Raw genomic sequence first — 25154 nt, forward strand, 5'->3', positions numbered from 1 at the left:
TGCTATCAGTTCTAGGACTCTGACTGACAGGTGGAGAGAACAGATAAAAATTAAGCACAGCCAAGTAAAGGACACAAGCAAGAGGTCTGGCCATTGCATATTAACACCACAAAAGACGCAAGGCAGGCTCTATTTCTAGCTACACAAAGCAAGCATAACAGGAATGCACACAATATCGTAGTAAAGGGTGATCACAGAAAGCAGTCTTTGACGGAACCAATTCATTATCATGCAAGACACACGCCATTCTCAAAGGCTACTACAGAACCAAACACTGTCAGTTCAGGTTTAGAGGCTCTGCAAAAAGGCTATAAGCCCATACGGTTGCCAGATCCTAAAGTGAATAAGGAATCTATGAGATGCTACAATTTTGACAGACACTCCTCTATATCCCTTCTAGATCAAGGTAAATTGGGTTGAGTATATCCTCCACAGACTTCAAGAAATCTAACTAGGTGGTTTCTTATCACCCATCCACTGCTTGATAACTATCCCTCAAGCAGGGAACAAAATGATCTCCAAATATTACAGTGAAGCAGGTGGCAAAGAAGAGATGAACTTGTCTTGTTGAGAGTTGAACCACTGACTCCTCTGGGTCAATACCATTCACAGCACAATCCTAACTTGGGCTGGAACAGGGAGGCCAGGATGCCTGAGATGTATCCAGCACAAATTCGGGGCTGCCTGAAGCTCAGCCTGTGGCAAGGGAAAAAAATTCCCTTTATCCCAGGGAGAGCCACAGCGGAGTCTACTCAGATCTGCGCCACCTGATGAGGTAGCACAGATCCGAGCAGAACAGAGCATCCAGGAGCCGCTCCGTGCTGACTGGGATGACTGGGAACGGGGCTAGGATCAGGCATAAGTGCTGGATCCTGGTCCCACCTCCTGCTCGCCCACTGCCCACCCTCTCCCCACTCCGAAACACCTCCTTCCCACACCCGCCCCAGACCCCTGTGCTGGCCGAGCTTGGCCAGTGTGGACCTACTTGGCCACATCAACACGGAAGCTGAACCTGTCCCTGCACCAGCCCAGCTGACTTGCACAGAGGTGCAAACATGCTTTATGGCACATTTGCGACCCTCCCAGGCCAGCACAAGAGGCCTGTACTGGCCGTGGGCGCAGTTTGGATTGCGCCTTCAGTGGCATAGCCAAGACATCTGGGCCCGGGGGGGGATGGGACACCAATTTTTTTAACATCCCCATAAACAAAATCAAATTTAACACCCCCCTTGTTATGTCCGGTTGCATCTAGGACAGGCGTGCTCAAAACGTCGATCGCGATCGACCGGTCAATCGCGAAGCAAAATCCGGTCGATCGCGCGCCGAGCCTCCCATCAACCACGTTGAAAGGGGCGGGAAAGAGCCCCGGAGCTTCCCGATTGGCCCGCCATGTTGAAAGGGGCGGGAAAGGCGCTGGGCCAATTGGGAAGCTCCGGGGCTCTTTCCCGCCCCTTTCAACATGGCGGGCCAATTGGGAAGCTCCGGGGCTCTTTCCCGCCCCTTTCAATCAATGAAAGGGGCAGGAAAGAGCCCCGGAGCTTCCCAATTGGCCCGCCATCGCATCCGGGACACTCCATCGCCCTCGAAGCGGCCCCTGGAACGAGCCTCACGAAGGGGGGAGAAGGAACCGCCCCCTCGCCAGCACTTCTCCCCCCAGCCCCCCTCAGAGGAACGAGCCTGCTCAGCTGCACTCCCCGAAGCAGCGGCAGGACAGCGCCGCTCCACCCAAGCCGCCGAGGGAGCAGCGGATCGACCACGCTGCTTGGGGGGAGAAGTGCTGGCACGGGGGGTTCCTTCTCCCCCCAGCCCCCCTCAGAGGGACGAGCCTGCTCAGCCGCACTCCCCGAAGCAGCGGCAGGACAGCGCCGCTCCACCCAAGCCGCCGAGGGGGCGGCGGAACGACCAAGCCGCTTGGGGGGAGAAGCGCTGGCACGGGGGCTTCCTTCTCCCCCCAGCCCCCCGCAGAGGGACGAGCCTGCTCAGCCATGCTCCCCGAAGCAGCGGCAGGACAGCACCCTGGGGCAGGGACAGGGCAGTTAGGCCCTCCGCTTGGTCGTTCGGCGGCCCTCGGCGGCTTGGGTGGAACGGCGCTGTCCAGCCGCTGCTTCGGGTGGGAGCCTGGAAGGTCGAGAGCTGCAGCCCTGCCTGAACTTTCCTGCGAGTAAGGCCCATTGACTAGAATGGGCCTTACTTCTGAGTAGGCCTGCCTAGGATTGGGCTCTTAGGCTGCCATTCTGGCCACACTTTCCTGGCAGTAAGCCCCACTGATGAACATTTGGAAGTGTGCTTGAGGCTGGCTGTCAGCAGCTGCTGTCCGGACTATGCATCCTTGCCTGATTCACTTCAGTGCAAGTCATCAAAGTAAACTCAAGTAATTACAAAAAATGTTTATAGTTAATTATGTTGTGTTGTGCAATATTGGCTCATGTGGTTATGCAAGGTACAGCAACATACATTGTACACATAAATGTTATATGTTATGATGGCGCGAACATTGTAAAAAAACTCTGATAGATCTCCGGGCCTTGCTGGGTTTCAAAGTAGCTCTCCAGCCAAAAAAGTGTGAGCACCCCTGATCTAGGATGTAATAGGAAGTGCAGGGAGGCTGCACATGGTCTCATGGAGACCTCAGAAAGGCACTTCTGTTTTTCGTGAAAACTGGAAGTGCCTTTCTAAGGCCTCCAGGAGGCCTTCTAATTCTCTGGCTCTGCCTCGCGGTACCCAGAGCTGTGTAACCCCCCTGTTCCCCTTAGCTACACCACTGATACCATTTGCTCTGATGGCAAAAGCTTTTTTCCATCCCTGCCATTAGAGAACCTTGAGCTTAAGATGAAAGCAACCCATGTTCTAGAAGTTATCGTCTTGCTCCTAACATAGCCTTGTTGCAGATAAAGCCACAAAGGACAGACCACACACACACGAACAGGACATGCTTTCAAAACAGATGAGAGTGGTGGAAACACTTGCTGCTTCATGCACGAAGTTCTTTAAACCCATCCTTTTATTGTATTACATTTTCATTTGAAGTAAATATCTATTTTCAATTAACACACATTTCAAGAGCGACATGCATCATTTAGAGTGCTAGTTTCTCTTCCCCTCATTATTAGCCTAGGAGTCATTGAAGTTTAACTAACAGCATTTTAAAAGACTCTGCTGTGCTAATCCACTCCCCCGCCCTCACCAGTCTGAGGCTCTCTCACCTATCACAGAGAGAATGAAATATGACAAGGACTTGTTTTCTAGGTAATCTACCATAAAGCTATTTGGCCACCAGTTTATTAGTGCCAAACCTGTTAACACCTCTCAAGACATCCTCCCTCTTTTTGGTATATACTACAGGTACATTTTACAGTGTTCTTTTCTGTTGCAATAACTAAACTATCAACTTTTAATCTACCATAGTGGTAGCAACTGGGAGTGACCCAAGTGATATCTCCATTCAGATATACCATAGGTCATCTCTTAAATTGAATCTTCAATGGCACACATCGTAACACACCTATCTACTATCCATAGCAGCAATTTTCTACTGGCCATGGCACACTGGTGTGCCACAAAAGGTCTGCATGTGTGCCACAGGAGTTTGGAGCACAGCAGATGAAAATTGCTAAAAAAAAAACTCCTCCGGGTTCTACAGTTCTGCTTTTAGGGCAACTGCCTGTAGTAACCAATTGTCTAACCCTCTTCCACCACTGTCTAAGGAGCCAGAGGAGGAAGAGGGACAGACAATTCATTACTACAGACAGCTGCCCTAAAAACAGTTGGAGAACCTGGAAGAGTCTCCCAGTAGCAGGAAGTGACATCATAAGAGGTGAAGACCATAGACCAGAGGTTCCCAAACTGGGGCGCTACACACCAGAAGTGACTTTTCCCACTGTTTACAGCAGTTTGGAAGGCATGGGAAGGCCTGCAACGGGGGGGGGGGGCACAAAGGCTCTCTAGATCCTCCAGAGAGCCATAGTGACCCCCAGGTAAGCTACAAAAAACCTTCTGTCCCTGGGTGCGATGCAATCATGTCACTGCCTCCTCCCCTGCAAGCACTCTCCCCAAGAGTTTGGGAACCACTGTCATAGACCATATCGGTCAGAGTCCTGCGAGATAAAAAATGTTGAAAATTGCTGGTCTACAATCGGCACTGTCTACATCGGCACTGTCAGTGACTGACAGTGGGGCTCCAGGGTTTCAGAAAGAGGGTTTTCCTAAGCCTACCTTGAAATGTAAGGGATTGAATTTGGGGCTTTTTGCATGCAAAACAGAACTCTACACCAGTGTTTCTCAACAGTTGTCCTCTGCTGAACCACTTCACATGGTCCACCTATTCAAAGTACCACCAGAAGTAACTGGTGATGTCATCATTGCCTGTTGCATCTGGTCTCCCAACTCAGAAGTAACACAGCAAGCACCAGTAAGAGACTCAGGGTGGGTAGAAGGGCTTTTCTGAGCATGGGCAAAGCACGCTTTGGCGCTCTGCCCGTTGAGCCAAGCCGCCTACCACTGTTCGTTGCGTCACATTCCTGGTCTTGCTGTCAGGTGGCAGGTGTCCAGGGGTCCCACAAGTACCACCAGACACCACCTCAAGTACCACTGGTTGAGAAACACTGCTGTACACCACTGAAGTATAGCTGTTTGCCTCACCTAACAGATGAGCTGAATGCAGTGCAAAACCATTGCATTGGGAAAAAAAATCAGCTGCCCCTCTATTGACACTCCACCTTCCAAATTTATAGCCTTTGTACTATTGTAATAAAGGCTGTTCTACAGGATTAGGCTATATGCAAAGGTCTCACGCAACACCAATCTTTTCTCTTTATTCATATGCATTCACTCAGCTCACTACCAACGAAGCCAAGTTATAAACATAACAGCACTATTATACTTTACTCATTATGTCTTGTTTTATTGCACAGCCTCATTAAATTAAGCAGCTTCGATGTTTAACTGCCTCTCTTGGCCTCCCAGCCAGGGGGCCCTGGCCTGTATTTTGTCATCAATCACCACTTTATTAAACACACAAGACAAAAAAAAAAAAAAAGAATTACTAGTCTGTATGTTCCTGCCCATCAATCAGCTCTATTGCCTCTCAGGACCTCTGGTTTCCCTCCTCAATGCACAGGGGCCAGATGAATGTCATCGGCACCTTTTTAATCACTGGAAATTTCTAATGTAATTATGTACAGATTAAGGGTTCTTTCCAAAGAGAACTAAGTCACATCTCCCTTTTGTAATTGTCTGATAGAAATAAATCAAGCCAAACAGAAGGAAACAAAGCAGGTGGCAAAACATAAACACATCAACATTGAAGATACTTAATTTCTACCATGTCTTCCAGTCCAGAAGGATCTCCATGAGAGCTTGTGTGAAACTCCTCAATAATGAATTGCAAGCCGTCCACCATTTGAAAAAGATTGCCTTTCAGCAATTTAAAACAATTCCCTCATCACATTTCTACCTCTGTTTGAAGGTGGATCCTTTCCCCAAAACACCCCCCCCCCTATTTTTTAAATCACTCCATGTATCTTTCATACCTGCACAACTCTAAGGCAACTATTACCCCACATACTAATCTTCATTTTCTTTGGAGCAACCATAATTCATATTAAATACACTCCTTGGACCATTTTTTAAACTCACAGCCAATCTTGCATAGTTAAATTGTAAGGGGGGGGGGAATATATATACTGAATGGTTGTTTATTTATTTTAACTCTCAAAAGGCAAAAGAATTAGAAAGTAAAAGCGTGACCCGGTAACCACGGATCATGTATCCACGGTTTCACTTATCTGCAGATGCAGGACCCCCATTGCACAATTCAAACTTACCAGAGGAAGGGGTAAAATTCTTGCTTTAAACTAAGTCACAACAAGCTTAACAGCTTGCAGCAACCTTCAGGATGCCCCCTGGCAGGCTGGTCTCTTTAAGAACATATCCGAGCCTAAAACTTTCTTGGAAAAGAAGGCTGCTTCCCAGCAACCTGACCCTTTAAGGAAAAAAAAAGCTAGCCAGAAGTTAAGAGGTAGGGGTTAAGGTCCGCTTCCAGTTCACCTCCAGCTAGTTATTAAGAGACCCGACTGCCAGGAGGCAGCCTGAAGGTCACTGCAACATGCTAAGCTCATAGCAACCTAGTTTAAAGCAAGAATTTTGCCCCTTCCGCCCCCCCCCCATGGGGAATTGCATGGGGAGGGTGTGCGTGCAGGAGACAGGCGTTCACAGCATCTGTGGTTTCAAATATCTGCAGGGGGGGGGTCTAGAACAGAACCCCCAAGGATACCGGGGCACATCTCTATGCTAAATAAGATGTTATATCTGGACTTTCATCCACTTGACTTTCATTGCTTTGCTTTCAGCCATTTTCAATTATAACCACATTTCAAATTTTAACCACATGCTTTCTTCTTGTGTCCAATTTCATCCAACCTTCCGTGACATTCATCAATGTTCCTGTGCTTATTTTCTTTTATTTCTGTTTATTTAGGTTTTGCACACATTCACATGCATTATATCATTATGCACATTTTTCAGCAGCCAAAATAAATTTGCAAGTAAAATAAGGCTATGCTTTGACATTCATCCATTTTTTTTACTTGTACCCATGCTCTAGTCCCTAGCCAGACAGAAGTGCAAGGTATTGCTGCACTAGACTATAAAATTGGCTGTTGCCACTGACAGAAATCTACAGTTCCAAATTCCATCCTACCAGCCAATCATGTTATTTCTCTGAATGCTGTTGAGCCTATGACATGTACTTGATCAGCTCAGATTCACCCCACTGTGAGTGGTGGCCAGACACACTAGTCAGCTTGTCAATGGTACAGTTTCCTAGACAAGCAGCAAGCAGCCCGCTGGGGTAGTTGCAAGAACCTGTCATAGGTTCCTATCTACAAATGCACAAAAAAAAGAGACAGAAGTCTGAGACAACAGCCACCAAGAAGGATTCAAGGGAAAACTCTGCTACAGAAAGGCCAAAGCTACTCAGATGGTTTCCATTGTTTATTCTATTTAAGTAAGCCATCTTGATCACAAACACTGGGAAGTGGAAAGGCAGGATTAAAAAAACCAGATAAATAATTCCTTAATCACATGGCGGAATTAAAAGATTTTGTAAATCATTCCCCAAAACAAAAATATGCTCCATACATCGCTCAGGGCCTTTATTACAGCCTGCTATTCTTTCCCCAAGAGCAAGGGGTTGTTTATTCCATGGGGGAAAGCTGCAGAAGTGAAAGATGTAATCATTCTACCAGGAGACCTCAAAACACTGAACTCCCTGCTTAAGTGTTTACAAGCAGAATAAAAACAAGCACAAACGTGCCTGCAAAGTTTGAATCACAAAAAAAAGTGGGTTTTTTTTTTTGCTAGCCATGACTGGTCGAAAAAGTTTAACCTTATGTGGGTGCATTCAGGTCCTTGTGAGGGAGTGGACTCCTGGTTCAAAAAGGCTGAAGGTTTTCCAGGTAATTTGTTTGGAACACATGCAAAAGTTCAGTTTCATTTCAAGTCAAACACTGGGATGTTTTGTGCTTTCCTGGTGGTAACGGGGCATGAAGCCACTGCAGTGAGCACTCCCTCCTCCAGGAAGAACCTGGAAGTGACTACCTTGCACCACAGGTTCTCCATGGAGGAGGTGGTGCTGGTGGCTCCTGCACAACTAGGGCAGAGCCTGAGGGCCAGTTATGTACCCCGCCCCAACATAGCACCCAGAGCATGTGCCTCTAAGGTTTTGCCCTAGTTAGACCTCTGAAGACACAGGTTGTGAAGTAGCTTAGCAAATGTCACTTCACAATACAATTCAGCTTTCCATTTTGAGTTTGCTTCCTCAATTCTAGGTAAAAGTCAAGACATGACCACAAAAAGAAAAGGCTACCAAGTCCCAACTCAAGATGAAAGGATGCTGTAGGCCTCAATGCAAAAAAGCAACAACAAAAGGCATTGAGTCGGTTTACAGACAAACTTTTTGCTGCTCTTCTCTCTCTCTTCTGTATTTTTCAAATATCCCTTTTCTATTTGGGTGGTCTTCCCCCCCCCCCGCATGATCCCAGGATGTTAAAGATAAGCACTTTCAGTTCAAAATGGGTAAAATGGAGGCTCAGTGGAGATGTAGAACACACACAGCAAGTGATGCAACACTGAGACAGTGGCAAGGCTTTGTCAGAACAAGAGAAGCAGATGAAGGGTTTGCGGAGGAAAAAAAGGGGGCTGTCTTTTGTACCTCAAATGCAGAAATCTGTGTGACCAGCAATTTTCTTTTCTAAGACAACCAATTTGATTTAAAAGGACTTTGAAGATCTGAAAGAACTCCACGATACCCAGTTTATCTTGAGCGAACATCTTAAACCATTATCATTTGGAGCAAGACCAGGGAAGGACTGAAGTTGTGAACATTTTCAGAAATACTTCCTAGCACAGAAGAACAGATGCTGCTCACATCCTGAGCCAAAAAATATTGTTGATTTTCAGAGAGAGAGAGAGTCACAGCACACACAGACTCACTTCTAGCTCAACAATGCTATGGTTATTAATGCCGCATCAGATGACATTTCAGCTATCACAGGACCTGAGAGCAAAAAGTATTTCTGATCTCCTGGAAAGTCTCATCCGACTCCTCTTCTAGATGTAAACGAGTTGCACTCCTGACACTGAGCTGCCAGCAATACTTCAACCTTTCACAAACAGTAGGGAGCGTAAACTTCGAGGACCAGTCTGATGCTGGGAAAAAAAATCCTTATAAATAGTCAGCATTTCCATGCATTAAATGCAAAATGAATACCAGGTACGGCAAAATGGGATAGGTCACATTTGGGACAACACATCTTCAGAAATATAAATGAGGTCTGTGTTGTTGCCAATAACTACTTCTCACTATTTATAAGAGTAGGTGTTGGTACAGACCTCAGAAGCGATGGGACTCCTGCTTAAAGAAACTGTCATACACTTTAGATGGACAAGACAAAGGTGGAGGAAAGGGGGCATGAGGGACTGTCAATTGGCAGTGTAGGGTTATGAGATCATGAAGAAGTAGTAAGGCATGAATACAGTGGCTCAAGAACAGCTTTAATAAAGAAGGTCACTGAAGAGGGGAAAAATGGCAACTGGAACTCCATGAAAACTGCATTATTATCCATATACATCCATTCCTGGGTTCGCTGTTTCAATGTCGACTCCAACTTTGTGCAATTTCTGGGGCAAAAGCCCTTTGAAAGTCCCGATGATGTGTCGTACTTTGAAAAGTACATCTGTTTGCCGGTGATCTCCATGGTTCCCAGAAACCAGCCAGTCCACTGATGTCTCTTGCTTCCCCCTGCCTCCTAATAAGCCTCTCTGTTGGCCCCTGGCTAAATTATCAGGCAATGGTGAGAAGAAATGCCAGTCCCTTGCTGCCACTGCTTCACCGCAGTCACCCAGTAAGCATCTCTGTGCAAGCAACAGGAGAAGTTGCCTACTCCAGCGTCCAGTGTTCATTATGTTCCCTGGAAGCTTCTGAGCCATCCATTCCAGGGATTCACTGCACCCCATGTTAAGCCCTCTTGCAATTGCTTTGCAGAGCTTCCATCCTGGCTAAAGAGCAACACTTCCAACAACCCCAAATCATTCCTTCCTTTGCAACTTTAGCAGGCCTTGCAGGAGCTAGAAAGCAAGCAGAGTTTGATGCCTCTTCTTATAGCACAGCTGCCCATTTGGTTGCGCTAATACAAGCGCTGCTGCTGCCACCACCAGGCTAACACTGAAAAAGCAGCTTTATCCAGCCCTTGCTTTGCGACCCAAATTAATATTCAACATGCACAAGGTTTTATTTGGGGTGGGAGAAAGTAATCTTCCTCTTTTCAAAGGTTTGAATTAAGATACCCTCCCACCAGCCCCATCTGTACATCGGCTACTTTCTCAGCACCGCAAGTAAACAGTTGGAGAAAAAAGTCAACAATTCCGCATTAGATTGGCCGTTTTGAGACACCTGCAAATCTTTTAATGGTAGGCAGTGATCAATCAGACCCCAATCAGGAAATATTCTTTGAGTAACCAAGGGCTGCAATGGACAGAGCACAGCAGTAAAGGGTCATGCTCGGAAGAAACAAGCTTAATGCAACCAGGAGCTGGGAACAATTTTTTTTTTAGGAAACCCAGAATGGTCTTTCCACTCCTAATCTCTGGCTCTGTCAGCAGCGATTCTGGCCCAGCTGAGCAGTCGTCAAGGCTGCAATCAGCTGGAACAGAAGCCCTTCTCTATCTACAAGAAAGAAAAGTATCAAAGTGATCTTACACTTCGCTCCCTTTTTCTATTCCCCGTACCACCATTATTCTTCTCAGCTCATGAGTGACAAGCTCCAACTGAGACACAGCAACCAGTGAACAACAGGGCAGCTAATGGAGATGCAAAGTGATGTACAGCTATAAAAATCTGATAGGCCCTTATGTAAGAAACCCTGGAGGTTTGGGACTTTGTTAAACAGCATCTTAGTTTATTGACCTGATTTAAATGCCAAAAGAAGGTAAGCCCCCATCTATTTATTACACTAAATCTCACCCTTCTTCCAAATAGTTTAGGCTGTCATATGCAAGGTTTACCCTGATATATTCTCCACAATGGTGATTTTCAACCTTTTTCATCTCACAGCACACTGGGAAGGCATTAAAATGGTCAAGGCACACCATCAGCTCTTTGACAACTGACAAGGCACACTGTGCTGTCAGTGGGGGCTCACATTCCCCCAATGGTCCTATTGACAAATGACCTTCTCCCTAATTCCTGCGGCACACCTGGGGACCATTTGCGGCACACCAGTATGCCACGGCACAGTGGCTGAAAATGGTTGCTCCACAATAACCATGCAAGGTAGGTTAGGCTGAAAGACAACGACTGGTGCAAGAACAGCCTGGAAGCTTTCTGATCAAGCAGGAATTTGAACCTGGTCTCTCCAGCTCCAGCTTAGTACAACACCCCACATACATCAGCACACTGACAGCGTGGTTAAAAGAGAACTGACTTGCACCCAGTATGAGACACCTGCAACCCACATATACAAGACACTGCACAGACTGCACGGCATGGTCTGTGACATCTCTGCAATGGGATCAGCATGGGGAATTCACAGAACACACTTCCTTTTTCCAGATGCACTTTGTAGTGCTATATCATCTAACTGAGAGGCTGACCCCAATGATGTTTTCTGAGAAATACTGGATCAGTTGCAAACCTGCAACTAAACAACTGGTTGAAAAGCTACTGGGGAAAAAAAGAAAAAAGACACAGCTTGCAAAAGTCACTCAGCAAGGGTTCAAGTCTTTTCCTTCAGTTGTTTTCCCCATATACATTTGGTTTATACAATTCAACACAGATAAAACCCCTGCTAATTGGGTAAGAGGCACTTTTTCAAGTGGGTGCTCCTTTTTTTAGCAGGGGGAGAGTAACTGGCCCACCTCACCCCAGCACTGTCTGTTCTAGTGGCTGTCTGCTGGTATTCATTTGCATCTTTTTAGATTGTGAGCCCTTTTGGGACAGGGAGCCATTTAGTCATTTGATTTTTCTCTGTAAACCTCTTTGTGAACTTTTAGTTGAAAAGCGGTATATAAATACTGTTAATAATAATAAAAGCGCTTTTTCTTTAGTCTGTTTCAACTCTTCCGCCACCACACAATTTTAGTGCATGTCCCCTGGTTCTGGTGTTGTGCGAGAGGGAAAAGAACAACTCTCTTTCCCAGTGGTTGTCTCACATTGAGCACAGGGATCTACTTTTTAGAATGAGAATCTGTCATGACCCACCAGAAGTGACGTCATCAAGTGGGAACATTTTTGACAATCCTAGACTGCAATCCGGCCCACACTTACCCAGGAGTAAGTCCCATTGACTATCATTGTTAAAAGCATATACATAGTAGCTTGTTAGAAGTACAGGTCTGTAACATTTCCCCAAACGTAGTCACATACCATGGTAGCATCACGTCTAATGTATTAAAAATAAAATATTGAAGTGAATGGGAACCCACCAGAAATTGGCTTGTGACCCAACTAGTGGGTCCCAACCCACAGTTTGAGAAACACTGCTCTATCCATCTCCTGTCCCCCACCCAGGTGCATGTATGATGGAGGCTTGGTTTTGATACTTGTTTGTAAGCCAAATACCAGGAAGACAACAAGCCATCACTGGGTGGGTCACAAGTTGTGCAAACCCGTCTTTGGCAAAACTGAAAGCACTTCATGACGCTCTTGTCCGAGTTTCAGGTATACAAAACATGCAATGCCATAATGATATAAAGCTATCATGCTGTATGCTTTAAAGCACAAGAAAGTCTGCCAAAGATTCAAGGAAAAGAACTGCATGGTATCTTGTAGAGTTAGAGATTGCCACAGTTAGAGACAGGATATTCAATAGCCCTGAGCTGTGCTCAGTCAAATTTTCTCAGGATGATTGATCACTCTATTTTGGAAAAGAGTTTTCCTTCAGGTCAAAATGGACACTGAATGATTTTCACCTTTCTTTTTGGTCTTCCCCTGCAATAAGTACACTCACCTGCCTGCATGGTTTATCTGAAACTACTGCACACAACTGCTTCTCTTACAGCCCACCTGCTCTCTACCTCTGACATATTGTAGTCTAAACTGAAAAGGTACATCAGAAGTGTTTACACTAGTGGATGAACCATAGGCCCTTTGAAAGATGCAATAAATCTTCACTGTTTGAAATTCTCCAAAGTGAAAAATCAACTATTCTCAACTATAGACAAGCGGGTTTCTAAACAGTTATTGTGGATCAACTAAATAAATGCAACAACAACAAAATCCAATCAACTTGTTTCACAATTAAACCTAATTTCTTGAGTAACTATCCAGCACCAAGTTCAATAGCCAGGCAGCATTCTGATGGGGTATTATGTCCGCTTATCCTAGAATGTGAATGAACCATCACATGGTTTGTGTGAGTGAGTGTAGGGGGGGGGGGAAGTCACAAATTTCATAATTGCATACCTACATTTTCAGATAAGTATCTCAAATAAATGGACAAAACATGGCCCTATTTGCCTATATTTACACCTTACGGAATTGTCCCATGAAGCATCTACCCAATGATTTTCCTTCCTCCTCTACAAAACCATTCACTAACAAAGTCCGTAAACTAACAAAAAGGCAAACGTATTAACCACTACAGAATTAGGATGCCAGTTTTCATGGACCAGTGGCTTGCTGTAACCATACACCTCTTTCCCTCCCACCCACACAGACTGAGCTGTAAATATAGACATAGGCCAGATGCTAAAGTTGCTACAGAAGATGATATCAAATGCACCCCCAGCTCAGCTTGATGAGATTTTGATGCAAATAGGCATTCTTTGAAATACACCACCTGTGCACTCATGTAAGAAAATTAAGGCCTGTTGGCTTCTATCCAAAAACAATCATGAATGACTTAGCAATCTTCTCAGTCATTCCTTTCACCTGGGAGCCTAGCCTCCTTTTATGTCCTCATCACACATTCTACGCTGCTCTAACCATCAGCGTGACAACCCCCCAATATCCTTTTTTTAAAAAATAGCTCAACGTACACTAATCAACTCTGTCACATCCAATCTCTTTCTTAACTCACAACTTTAATGCAGTTTAAAAGGGCATCACAAAACATTTGTATAAACTGATGTTACTCTTTCCCCCTAACATTTGTGCCTGCTACCTTGTCGAGTCCCTCCCTAGTTTCAGGAGTCTGGAAAAGAAAAAGGCAATGACCAACTTTATTTACAGGGAGATTCCATGAACAAGAATGTGGCATTCTAATGGTACTCTCACTGCTTAAAGTCACAGAACAAATGCATGCTTGTTTTGCTCAGGTCTCCTTGCTCTGATCACTTACTGACAGTAGCACAGCAACCCATCCATCCAATGAACAGCTGGTGATTTTCATGGGCATCTCCTTGTGTTCAGGGCCAATAACAGAGGCGTTCAATGTGACTTTTTCTGCAGGTTCTCTTGTTTGTTTGAGCGGGCCACTTGGAGGCAGGCTGCGCAGCATGGCCTTTCCCAGTTTGAAGAGACACTTGGCCAACAGTCTGAGGCTAAGAGGCAAAGAAGGAAGGCCCATAGCCAGGGAGACAGACCAGGGACAGACTGCACTTGCTCCCAGTGTGGAAGGGATTGTCACTCCCGAATTGGCCTTTTCAGCCATACTAGACGCTATTCCAGGACCACCTTTCAGAGCGCGATACCATAGTCTTTCGAGACTGAAGGTTGCCAACATGCATCTCTTGTTTGTACATCTCACACTGCTGCTTAAAATCCACTATAACCACACTGGTCATTATGCAAGTTCAGCTGTCTTAACTTGTTACTGAGCACACAAGTAGTACCGACATTTATTTAATCTTCATCACAGTGTTGCGTAAAACTGCATGGTTATGGAAGACATTTGTTTCCAAGAAGCTCATGCTAAATTGCTGTTCTATAAAGGAAACACTTAGACATTATTGACATTTACTGACTCCTGGCAGCATATAGTCCCTGTACTCATTTGTGCCATGAAATGTATTGGGAAAGAAGTGGGGGGAACCAAAGCTGTTCGCTTGACATCTCTCTTTCAGCAGGCAACCAACACAACCAATTAAAGAAACCATGGCTGCTCTCAGTAATAAGGCTAGACACAGAACTTAATGCATTTCATACTACAAGCTTTTCACTATCTTGTGGGTAGAAGATATGAATAGTCCTGGAGTATTGGCTAAGCTTGAAGATCCAATGCAGAAACAAGGCCCTCATTCCAATCCATCTATCACATGGAAGCAGGCTTCCCATGCATATCCCCAAGATGGGCAAAAATTATGTGCAAACAACTATTCCATGCATGTCAATTTCTCAGCATGATCCACCAACCAAAGGTGTAGACATAGTCCCAGTCAGATACTTGCAGCAGTGCCGATTGGTGGTTTGAACGGGGAACAATATGTTTGGAGTTGGAACAAGCAACCCCAAATTACTGAGCATGAGCATTTTCAACATCCAACTGGCTAAGTGTGCACAGTCTTAGCTGTTGCATATGTATTTATGGAGCTGATTCAGGCACCTGTCCCTTTTCATAGCTATCAACCATATGCCATGGGTCACAATATCCTGCAGGTATGGCAGACGGAATATTTTTGAACACATATTTATAGGCCAACCACAGTAGTTTAGCAATGGTCAAGCAAATAAAGAGTCACTAGCTTTCCCTCTTGCAGCCCAAAGGGGATTTGAAGGAGACCTTGGCCTTTACATGGACACCATCTGCAAATGACACTTGTTATTTCAAATCCAGGAAGAAAGATACGTGGCTGCCTTTGCAGGAGGACAGAACCTCTACCACGTGCCACAATACCAGAAGTTGAGAGTTAACATCAATTGTTACTACAGACTCCAAACAGACTTCTTGAGGTCCAGTCGCACATGACAAGAAGCTAACCTTCTTTGACATCAGTGTATTGCAAAGCTCTGAGGCCTGATCATATAAGAGGGAACTGCTTATTTGTCCTGTAGATGTACTCTTTTTTTTTCTTCAAAAAAATAAGTAAAAGAAGAGAGGGAAGCAACCTCAGCCTACTCTCTCATCTCCTGTCTTTAATTCAAGCAACAACTCACAAAGACAATAAGATGAACGCATTCTAAATTTATCCATTAAGATATTTATGCTCCACCATTCTGATGGAAAACAGAACAAATTTTACAATGAGAAAATTATATTTATATAGAAATTCATATGGCGTCTTACTCCCCCATCAGGAAGGAATCAAGATGGCTTACCAACAAAAAAATATTTAAGACCAATGGACCAAAAGACATGGCAACCAGCACTAGCGGGCACAGCTAAGCCAACACAAAATGCCTCAACGAAACAGGTATGTTTTCATGTTACTGTGAAAAACAGCCAGAGTGGAAGCCTTATTTATGGGTGTCATCTAGCAGAAGGTTTCACAAGCCAGGTGTCGCAACAGAGACTGCCCAGAGGAGGTGTGTTAAAACACAAAACAATATATATTCAAGTAAAATAACCAAAGCAGCCACAGCGGGCAGAAAATTCCACAGACCAATAAGGCTAAATTTTGGCTACACAGCAGAATGACAATGGCTAAATGTAGGTCTCACTTTTGGAAGGGCATTCTACAACCTGAGCAGTACTTCTGGCAGGGGTGATGAGGGAGGTAAATAACAGGACCTCTCTTGTTGAATAGTTGGCAACCTTCAGTCTCGAAAGACTATGGTATAAGCCTACAGCACCCAGTATTCCCAGGCGGTCTCCCACCCAAGTACTAACCAGGCCTCAGCCTGCTTAGCTTCCAAGATCAGACAAGCTCGGGCACATGCAGGTTGAATGGAGCGCCCAAAAAAGGTCATGCACATAGACGGTCTCTACTATATCGCAGAGACCATTTTACTGTGACGATACCAGGGATTGAACCAGGCACCTTCTATATACAAAGCAAATGCTCATCCACTGAGCTACACCTGATCCCACAGAAACAATCCAGGAAAGGTGTTGTATGGCAAGGAGCTCTGATTCTCTGCTCGAGATCAAGCCCCTTTCCCATAGCACAACAGTTTCCCTGCGAAGATGGAATGGCAATTATAATTTAAATCTGTTAAGTGTGGCTATTTCTAGGGTATGTTTGGGTATACAACACTGCAGATCTAGTTAAATTGTGTCATCATTTTGACTATTTGTTCAATATTGGTAGCATCAACAGGGTGAGAGACATAACTAGATTTGTAAATCATTTTAATGCACTGTTCAACCATTCATTGCTTCCTTCGTCTCCTTATTAAAAGTCTATTCATGTGACCATCGGGTGCATGGCAGCCACAGGAAAAAAAAACACTGGGAAAGCCTGTGCACATTGGCTCCCAGCCCACTATGAGCAGATTGCACTCAGCTGCTGCCATGAGCAGGATTCAGCTCTCAACACAGTCCATGCAAAATAGCTTGCAAGGATTTGTAGTGGTGGTGGCTCTGAAGCATGGCTCCTAGGAATGACAGTGGATAATAACTGCAAAGATGGTAGCACAGACACATGCGCAAGGTTTGCTCACAGCTGCTAAACAAGGACAGTTGGGTGAATAGGTAAACGTACAAAGAATGTGAATTTCAACATACACTATTTTTTTATTCCAACCAACACAACTGATAAGAGTCTAGACACATACAGCATTTTCAGGGAGCACTCAAAATGCCTGCCTCAAGACCTTAGGTTTCACTTGCAGAACAGGATAAATAAAAGTGTGGGGATGACCTTGGGTATAAGGAAAGGAGGCCCCTCAAAGATAGCAGTTCTCCCACAAATACACATTTGTGTAGCACTCGTTGGCTGAGTGCTGAAGTGTATTTGCAACAAAGCGAGAGGGGACCCTTAGTAGTAGTAGTACTTATCTATGAAATCATTTGCATAAGTTCTATTCATTAACACTAACGCAAGCTACTCAGCACTTCAAGAATATCTTGCCACATGAGTAATCGGGAAAAGTAGTCATTGCAGGGAGATATGGGAGCCAAATGAGTGTGTGATTTCATTGCAGGTATCTAACCCCTGCCAGTTTGATAAAACATGGGCAAAATAGGTGCAATCAATGCCGCTGCTAATGGTAGCTTTTTGTAACATCAAGTTGCTATAATATGCAGACATTTCAAATGCATAAATTGGACAACATGTTTGCTACCATGTAATGCGTTGCTGAGCTTTAGGGTTCTTTCATAGAGTCCCATCATGAGTAAACCGATTAACTGCTGGTTGCTTAAAAATACAAAGTCTGCATGACCATATTCCTTCGTTCCTCATCTCAGAATGCCTGATGCGAGGGAGTAGCGCCAGGATACAGGTCTCTTGTCTGCTACCTGAGGCATCTGGTGGGCCACTGTGAGATACAGGAAGCTGGACTAGATGGGCCTATGGCCTGATCCAGTGGGGCTGTTCTTATGTTCTTAACTACAATTCCCAGGAAGCCTTGCAGGTCTCTTGTTATCTGGTGTGCTCCCTGGGGCATTTGGTGGGCCGCTGTGAGATACAGGAAGCTGGACTAGATGGGCCTATGGCCTGATCCAGTGGGGCTGTTCTTATGTTCTTAACTACAATTCCCAGGAGGCCTTGCAGGTCTCTTGTTATCTGGTGTGCTCCCTGGGGCATTTGGTGGGCCGCTGTGCGATACAGGAAGCTGGACTAGATGGGCCTATGGCCTGATCCAGTGGGGCTGTTCTTATGTTCTTAACTACAATTCCCAGGATGCCTTGCAGGTCTCGTTATCTGGTGTGCTCCCTGGGGCATTTGGTGGGCCGCTGTGCGATACAGAAAGCTGGACTAGATGGGCCTATGGCCTGATCCAGTGGGGCTGTTCTTATGTTCTTAACTACAATTCCCAGGAGGCCTTGCAGGTCTTCTTGTTATCTGGTGTGCTCCCTGGGGCATCTGGTGGGCCGCTGTGAGATACAGGAAACTGGACTAGATGGGCCTTTGGCCTAATCCAGTGGTGCTCTTCTTCTGCATATTGCGATGACCTCTTAAGCTGTCACGGAGAAGCCAAAAGATGTCTAACTTTTTTTGTATACATAATAGTGGTCTGGAGGCTCCCTGATTTTTAAGAGCTTGTATAGACTGACAAAAATCTATTCCCAGGTTTGTTCTTTAGGCTGGACTGAAAGTAAACCCATTCTATTGAAGACTTTATAAATGGAAAAAATGGGCTTCACACACTCTAAAAAAAAACGGTTCCCAGCCTTCTGTCAGACGCTACCCTTTTAAGGAGGGTAGTGACCCAACTGGGGATCTGTACGTGCTATTAGTACAACACGTCTGGGTTTTGCTGTAGCCACCACCACTGAATACAGTTAAGTTAAAAAAAAAATGCTTACTTGCTTTTGGGTAGAGTCCCAAAGGCAAACACCTGTCCTTGGTGGTCATGTCCCCCAGTTTGGCCTAAAACACTGCCCTAAAAACACTAACGGAGGAGATAAGGCGCAAGGAAAAAAAGAGCAGTTGCATGGCATTTAACACACACGATTCCCAATGTTCTTTTAGGCTCAGTCCTCCCAGTATAAGGGTCATTAACAATCAAACTGGAATGACTAATTGCACAGTGTTGTGCACAGTTATTCAGAAGTCAGTCACACTACGTTCAGAGGGATTTGCTGTCTATTAAGTGTATTGAGAATTGCAGTCAAAGATACCTTAAAAAACTTTAGGAAGCCTATGTGTTAAGGCTACCAGCAAACACAGTGAGACCAAACTGAATATTGATATGCCAGACAGACAAATGCCTGATTTGTTCAAAATGTCCATGAAGAAGCACCTAGCTCAAAACTTTTATTATTTTAACTTCAAATTATGTTCCCTCCCCTCCTTGCACAGGTGGGCCAAAACTTCCTTTTTTGATACCTGTGTTACCAAGTTCATACAATCTTCAAATACCACAACTGTCTACTGTGCAGACAAGGCAGGAGACCTACTGCAGTCTCAATTAAAATCATTGCGTGACTTGCAAGGAAGCAGTTGTGCTAAGCAAAAAATCTTGACTCCTAGGAAAAGCTCCATGTAGTTCCTCCCTCTTAATTACAAACTGAAGTATACTAGAATTTAGTTCCACTGAAATCAACAAGGCCTATTAGTAAGTGCATGTGTTCTGGATTGAAGATACACAGGATGTACAGAAGGAAGACTTCGCGTTAGGGAACACACACACACACACACACACACTTCTAACATGTATTTCTAAACTGGAGTACATGTGCTATAAGACAGAGAGAGAGAAATTGACTTACGTAAATACAGTAGTTCCTCAAGATCTGTAGGGGATAGCGAAATCCACTGATACTGGGGTCAGTGTTTTAAAACATTTTAAAAAGCAGTCCTTATTAGTGCTACAAACTGCACTGACTGCAGTGTAGTTTTTGGCGCTCCTGGAAGCCTCTTACAGGTTGTGCCAAGGTCCACAATGCCCTCCTTTGGCCCAGGTGTGTCTCAGAATGAATAACAGAAGTGTTTCCCAAACACTTTCACAATGCATTCATGGGGAAGCCAGGGCCAATGGAGGGGGTTGCGGGCCTTGGGTGCATCACCAAAGGGGCTTCCGCGAGCACCAGAGACTACTGTGCAACCAGCAAGCATGGTCTGCAGCATTAAGTTTAAGGTATGGTTGTTTTTCAAACTTTTAAAAAGGTTTTTAAAGGGAACATTTTTTAGAAGCATCTGATATGACCTAGAAGTGGCTTCCGGGAGCCTCACAGACGGTCTCCCCTGCTATCCACAGACAGTTCAGACCTGTGGATTATGAGACCACAGATGGTAAGGCACCAATGTACATGTCTATTGAACAGTCATGTGAACAGAGCAAAGCAGAGGGTTGTAGAAGACTGGCCTTTTGGACTTATTTATTCAAGTATCTTTTCTCAAATTTCTGCCTGCTCTGCAAGGGGAAATTAAAGCTGCTTTTTAGAATAGATCTTTGTGTTGCATGTTAATTCAATCTGCTGCAAGTACACCTGCATATACAGGTCAAGGAGCCACATTCAGCATTCATACTTCATGCATTCTCAGTAAAAAACATTGATGAGTATGTCTATTATATTTACAAGTACAATGCTGCTTTCTGCTTAAAACCACATTAAAGTATCTCCACTCCCTTTCTCGGATTCTTACACACTTTTCACCCAAGAAACCCATCTTTTCTAGTTCTCAGAACCTTCTATTACCGCCCCCCCCCCCGCCTCATCACAGTTTCCCTTCCCTGGACATCTCCCCATACGATCATGTTGCTGATAGTTCCACCAACATTTCCCCTATAGGTTAAGTTAGTTTACAAACAAGCCACAACAGACTATGCAAACACTACTACAGTGAATCCCCCTCTGGCACTTGGGATTGGATTCCTCTCAAGTAGATCTTCCATCAAAGACAAAGGAAAATATTAGCTCTCTCAGAACATTCAGGGTGCTTTTTGCAAAATATCAATGAGAGACTGCACACTAGAAAAGCACAGCCCTCGGGGGACAACAGACCCTAGCCCCACCTGAACAACTTCAAGGATATCTTAAGAAACTTCAAAGCCTGAACGCACGCTTCAGTTCTACACCAGCACGATCCAAACCTATCTGGAGGGCTGTGTCCAAAACACTACACAGAAATGTTGTGGGTATTGATACAACCCAGTATAAATAGACAATTGAATCCAGTGGAGAATTGAAGGAACAAGCTCATAGAAAAGAAAGTCCTTTGGAGAGTAAAAGATGACATACAGGTCCAGGAGAGCTTGACAGGTGATAGAACCATAGACGGAATATATACTTACTAGTGAAATCTTCTGAGTGTTCTCTCATCCCTTTTTACTCTAAAGATGAACCAATTCACAATTGAAATGCATTTTAAGAAGTAGAGACACAAAGTAAGCAGTGCCACCATCCACACAATTTTGGCTGCTGGAGGTCTCCTGGAGGGTAAGAGGACATTCATCCACTTGTCCCTCGGTAAACCCCAGCAGCCACAATAGGTCAACTCAGACCTGTGCCAGCTCTATAGCTGGTGCAAGTTCATGTTGACACATGCAGGTGGAGTGGGCCTAGGAAGGGGGTTTGGATACAACAAGCACTGGCACTGCCTCCGCATCACTCCAGGGTCGAATCTCCAACTCCCACCCCATCTCCTTCCTGTTCCAACCCCTTCCCACCTTCTCCCGCCCCGAGCCAGAACTACCTGTTTCAGCAGCCATCCTTCACTCCGCTGACACACGAGAAGCCTCTCACCTTCCCACTAGAAGTGCTATTGCAAGCACTTTATAGCGCTTTTGCGACGGTACGCACCAACGGAACATGTGTTCCATCAGGGCCAAGTTTAGTTAGGATTGGGCCGTTAATCTCCATTTCGGAGAATGCATAAGAGATTTCAGAAAGAAAAGCCTTATGCTGCCTGATGTTATCCTAGGTGTCAGACCCTCCCCCAATGTAGGTCCTAGTGTTATAACCTGGTGGAATACAAATCTGAATCTGTAAGCTCTCCTGCCTTCAGCTAAACTGAAAAAAAAAAAAAAGAAATACACGCACACCCCAATTTGTTCAAGTTGTCCAGCAGAGTCATGAATCTCAGAAAGAAAGTCCCCAAAAACATCAATCACAGACAGAGCCAGGGGCTCCCTATGTGATAGCAAAGTTCTGCTCAAGGGTACAATGAGGATGCAGTTCAGCTGTGACTGGATGTCACCAAGATCTGACAGATGGCAGGGGGCCCCTTGGTTTTTCCTATTTCCATCCTAAACTCTTTCCGACCAAGAAACAAAAATTAAATACTAAAAGGCAAGAACACACAGCCTTAAAACACAACACACACACAAAAACCCATCATGATTCGTCTATGACAGGGTCACTTCTCTTTCCACTAAAGAACACCACTGATGCTGTGTGCTAGCAGGAGGTAAATTACCTTGCGACATTACACCACTTTTTTGTGAAGCACAATAGTCCTGACAGCTTAGGGAAAGCAGAAGTACCAGGAAAGGAGGGAGGAACAAACACAGAGACCATACATAGACAACACTGGCAGCTGTCAAATTGCAAAGCCCAAAAACAGTTTTCTCATCTCCTTGCTGGCAATGGAGACACGAGTCATGCAAAGTGGGAGAGAGAGAGAGAGAGAGAAGAGTGATGTCTTTTGCCATGCCATATTGAAAACCAGAGCTGACCATTACAATCTATTTTGTTCTGTGTCTTTAGAGAGATCACCTCTTTAATTATTTCCCAGGCTCTCAACATTGTAGGCACAGGAAGGGGGGGGGAGAGGAAACAGTAGGGGGTGGGAAGTTGGCAGAGTGGAGTGGACATTTACATGTTGGAGATATGGATGAAATCTGGCTTTGAAGAGCATGTCTGAAAATTATTCTGCTAAGAGCCTTTAAAAAGGCTCTGCGGGGAGACAGAAATTTATTAGCAGGCTCTTCTCCAAAAAGGTAGCAGCACTTTATGCTGGGAAACACCAGCTGAGACAGGTCAAACGAATACCTGTTCAGCCAAAGCACATCACGAATGCACATAAGCTTAATATCCCTAGGAGGCAATTATTGTAAAAGAATGACCAGAGACTCCCAGACCATTTTATGCTCTGCTTGCCAGATACGGGTAACAGATCTGGTTTTTTGACATGTGTCTTTTCCCCTCCCCATACAAAACAAAGATATATTTCACAAAATAGGGCAAAAGTTAACAAGATTCTTCAGATTATAGACATGTGAGAACTCTGCATGACACAAAGACCCTACCGTGCTCTTTAGCACAATATTTCTATCCATGCATACACGCAAATTGTTACAGAATTGATGGGCAGTCTTGTTTGGCACCAAGACACACCTCAAATATCACAGTGTCTGTCCCTAAAGTGGTCCATTTTCACTTGCCAGCATGTTCTCAAACATCTCCTGATGCTTAAAATTAAATACATGTGTGCATTTATGCTTGTTTGCCACTTATGCTAAATTTGGGGAATTCTAACAAGATCCCATGGACTGCGTACAAGGCTTACACATAGCCCATTTGTGGCTTAAGAACATGCCAAACAACTGGATATCAGGGATATGGCAACTGCTCCATAATACAAGCAAGGTGCTCAACTGTATCATGGTTTGGGACTATACCATCTCAATAGCACACATGCATCTGTGTGTGAATAGAACATAAGACCTAAAGTAAGCACTGCATCCACGTATGTCTGGGTATTTACTCCCCACACCAGCCACACATTAGGAACGGGGAAACTTTCTGAACATAGCTTGCCCAGAGCAATCTTTAAATAGACTTCAGGTCCTAGTTCAGCAGTAGCCACCAAGCGATTTAAGCTGTGATGTAATAACTGCATTCAACCCAGCCATGCTCCACTGGGCTAGTAACCCAGTTTCCTGCCAACACATCACTTGTCTCCTCAAACCTATCACTGCACAAGAGTGAATTAGACTCCACTACAGGAAGTAGTAGCAGCAGCCGTTGCTGTTGCTTCAGAAGAAGGGAACTGCCACCTCCAGCGTTCTTCTAGAACAGCTATTTTCAACCCTTTTCATCTCACAGTACACTGACAAGGCACTAAAACCATCAAGGCATACCACTGGTTTTTTGACAACTGACAAGGCACACTGCATTGCTGGTGGGGGGGGGGTGTCTCACATCCCCCAATGGCCCTACTAATGACCTTCTCCAAACTCCCATGGCACACCTTTGGAACATTAGTGGCATACCAATGTGCGGTGGCACACCAGCTGAAAATCGCTGTTCTAGAGGCACATTAAGACTGCAGCCAGGAGAGGCAAATTCAGCCACCAAGGATAAAGTAACCACTTTTGAATGCCAATGACTCATCTTAACAGTGGACCAGTCTTATTAAGGAAAGCAAACAGGTGAAAAAAAAAAACCCAAACTTCTTCAGAATCCCCATTATATTCCTTAAATTTATGGGAACAGGGGAGTTGCTAGCCTCCTAAAAGTGCCCAGGGAGCCCATACTGCAAATGGACCTGAATCTCCACTATTCCAGTTTACACAGAAAAAAAAAACCTATGTAGATAACTCATCAACATGCATTATTTGAATAAAAGATTATTTGCCATCAGAAGGGAAGCAGTAGGAGGGGAGTAGAAAGACCCAATGACACAAGCTTAGGCATCAGAATCAGAGCAACAATGGCAAATAAGACTGCACAGTTACCAGTTTATGTTTCTAGCAAAGGGAGCAAGGAGGACCAGGAACGGGGTCGCAAAAGCTGTTTCACAATTCCCAGAGCATTTTTTAAAAAGTTTTCTTTTTCAGTTAATCAACAGATGGACCTGTTGTGGGTGTCTTTTAACAATACCAATTCCCATTAAGAATGACGCTGGGACTGGCGGGGTCTCAGTGCAACCCAGATGGTACACAAGCTTTGGTAGAGCATCTGTGTGTTTTCCAGGGCACTCTAGAAGCAGAGTTGTTCCCATTCCCCATATTCCACAGGTGACTGTCCACTGCCTTGGACAAGCAGTGTTATCAGCCAGAAAGTACCATAGATTTCTTCTCTGGGCATCTATTATCATGGTACAGAATTGGCAACCAAGTTCTTTAGGCAATCATCCCTCCCCATCTCTTGGGCATCTTTTCAAAAGACATCACCACACTGATGTTCCCTTGGTGGATTTCAGAACCCCCCCCCCCCCACACACAC

This window comes from Tiliqua scincoides, chromosome 11, assembly GCF_035046505.1.
Source record: "Tiliqua scincoides isolate rTilSci1 chromosome 11, rTilSci1.hap2, whole genome shotgun sequence".
Taxonomy (NCBI): Eukaryota; Metazoa; Chordata; class Lepidosauria; order Squamata; family Scincidae; genus Tiliqua; species Tiliqua scincoides.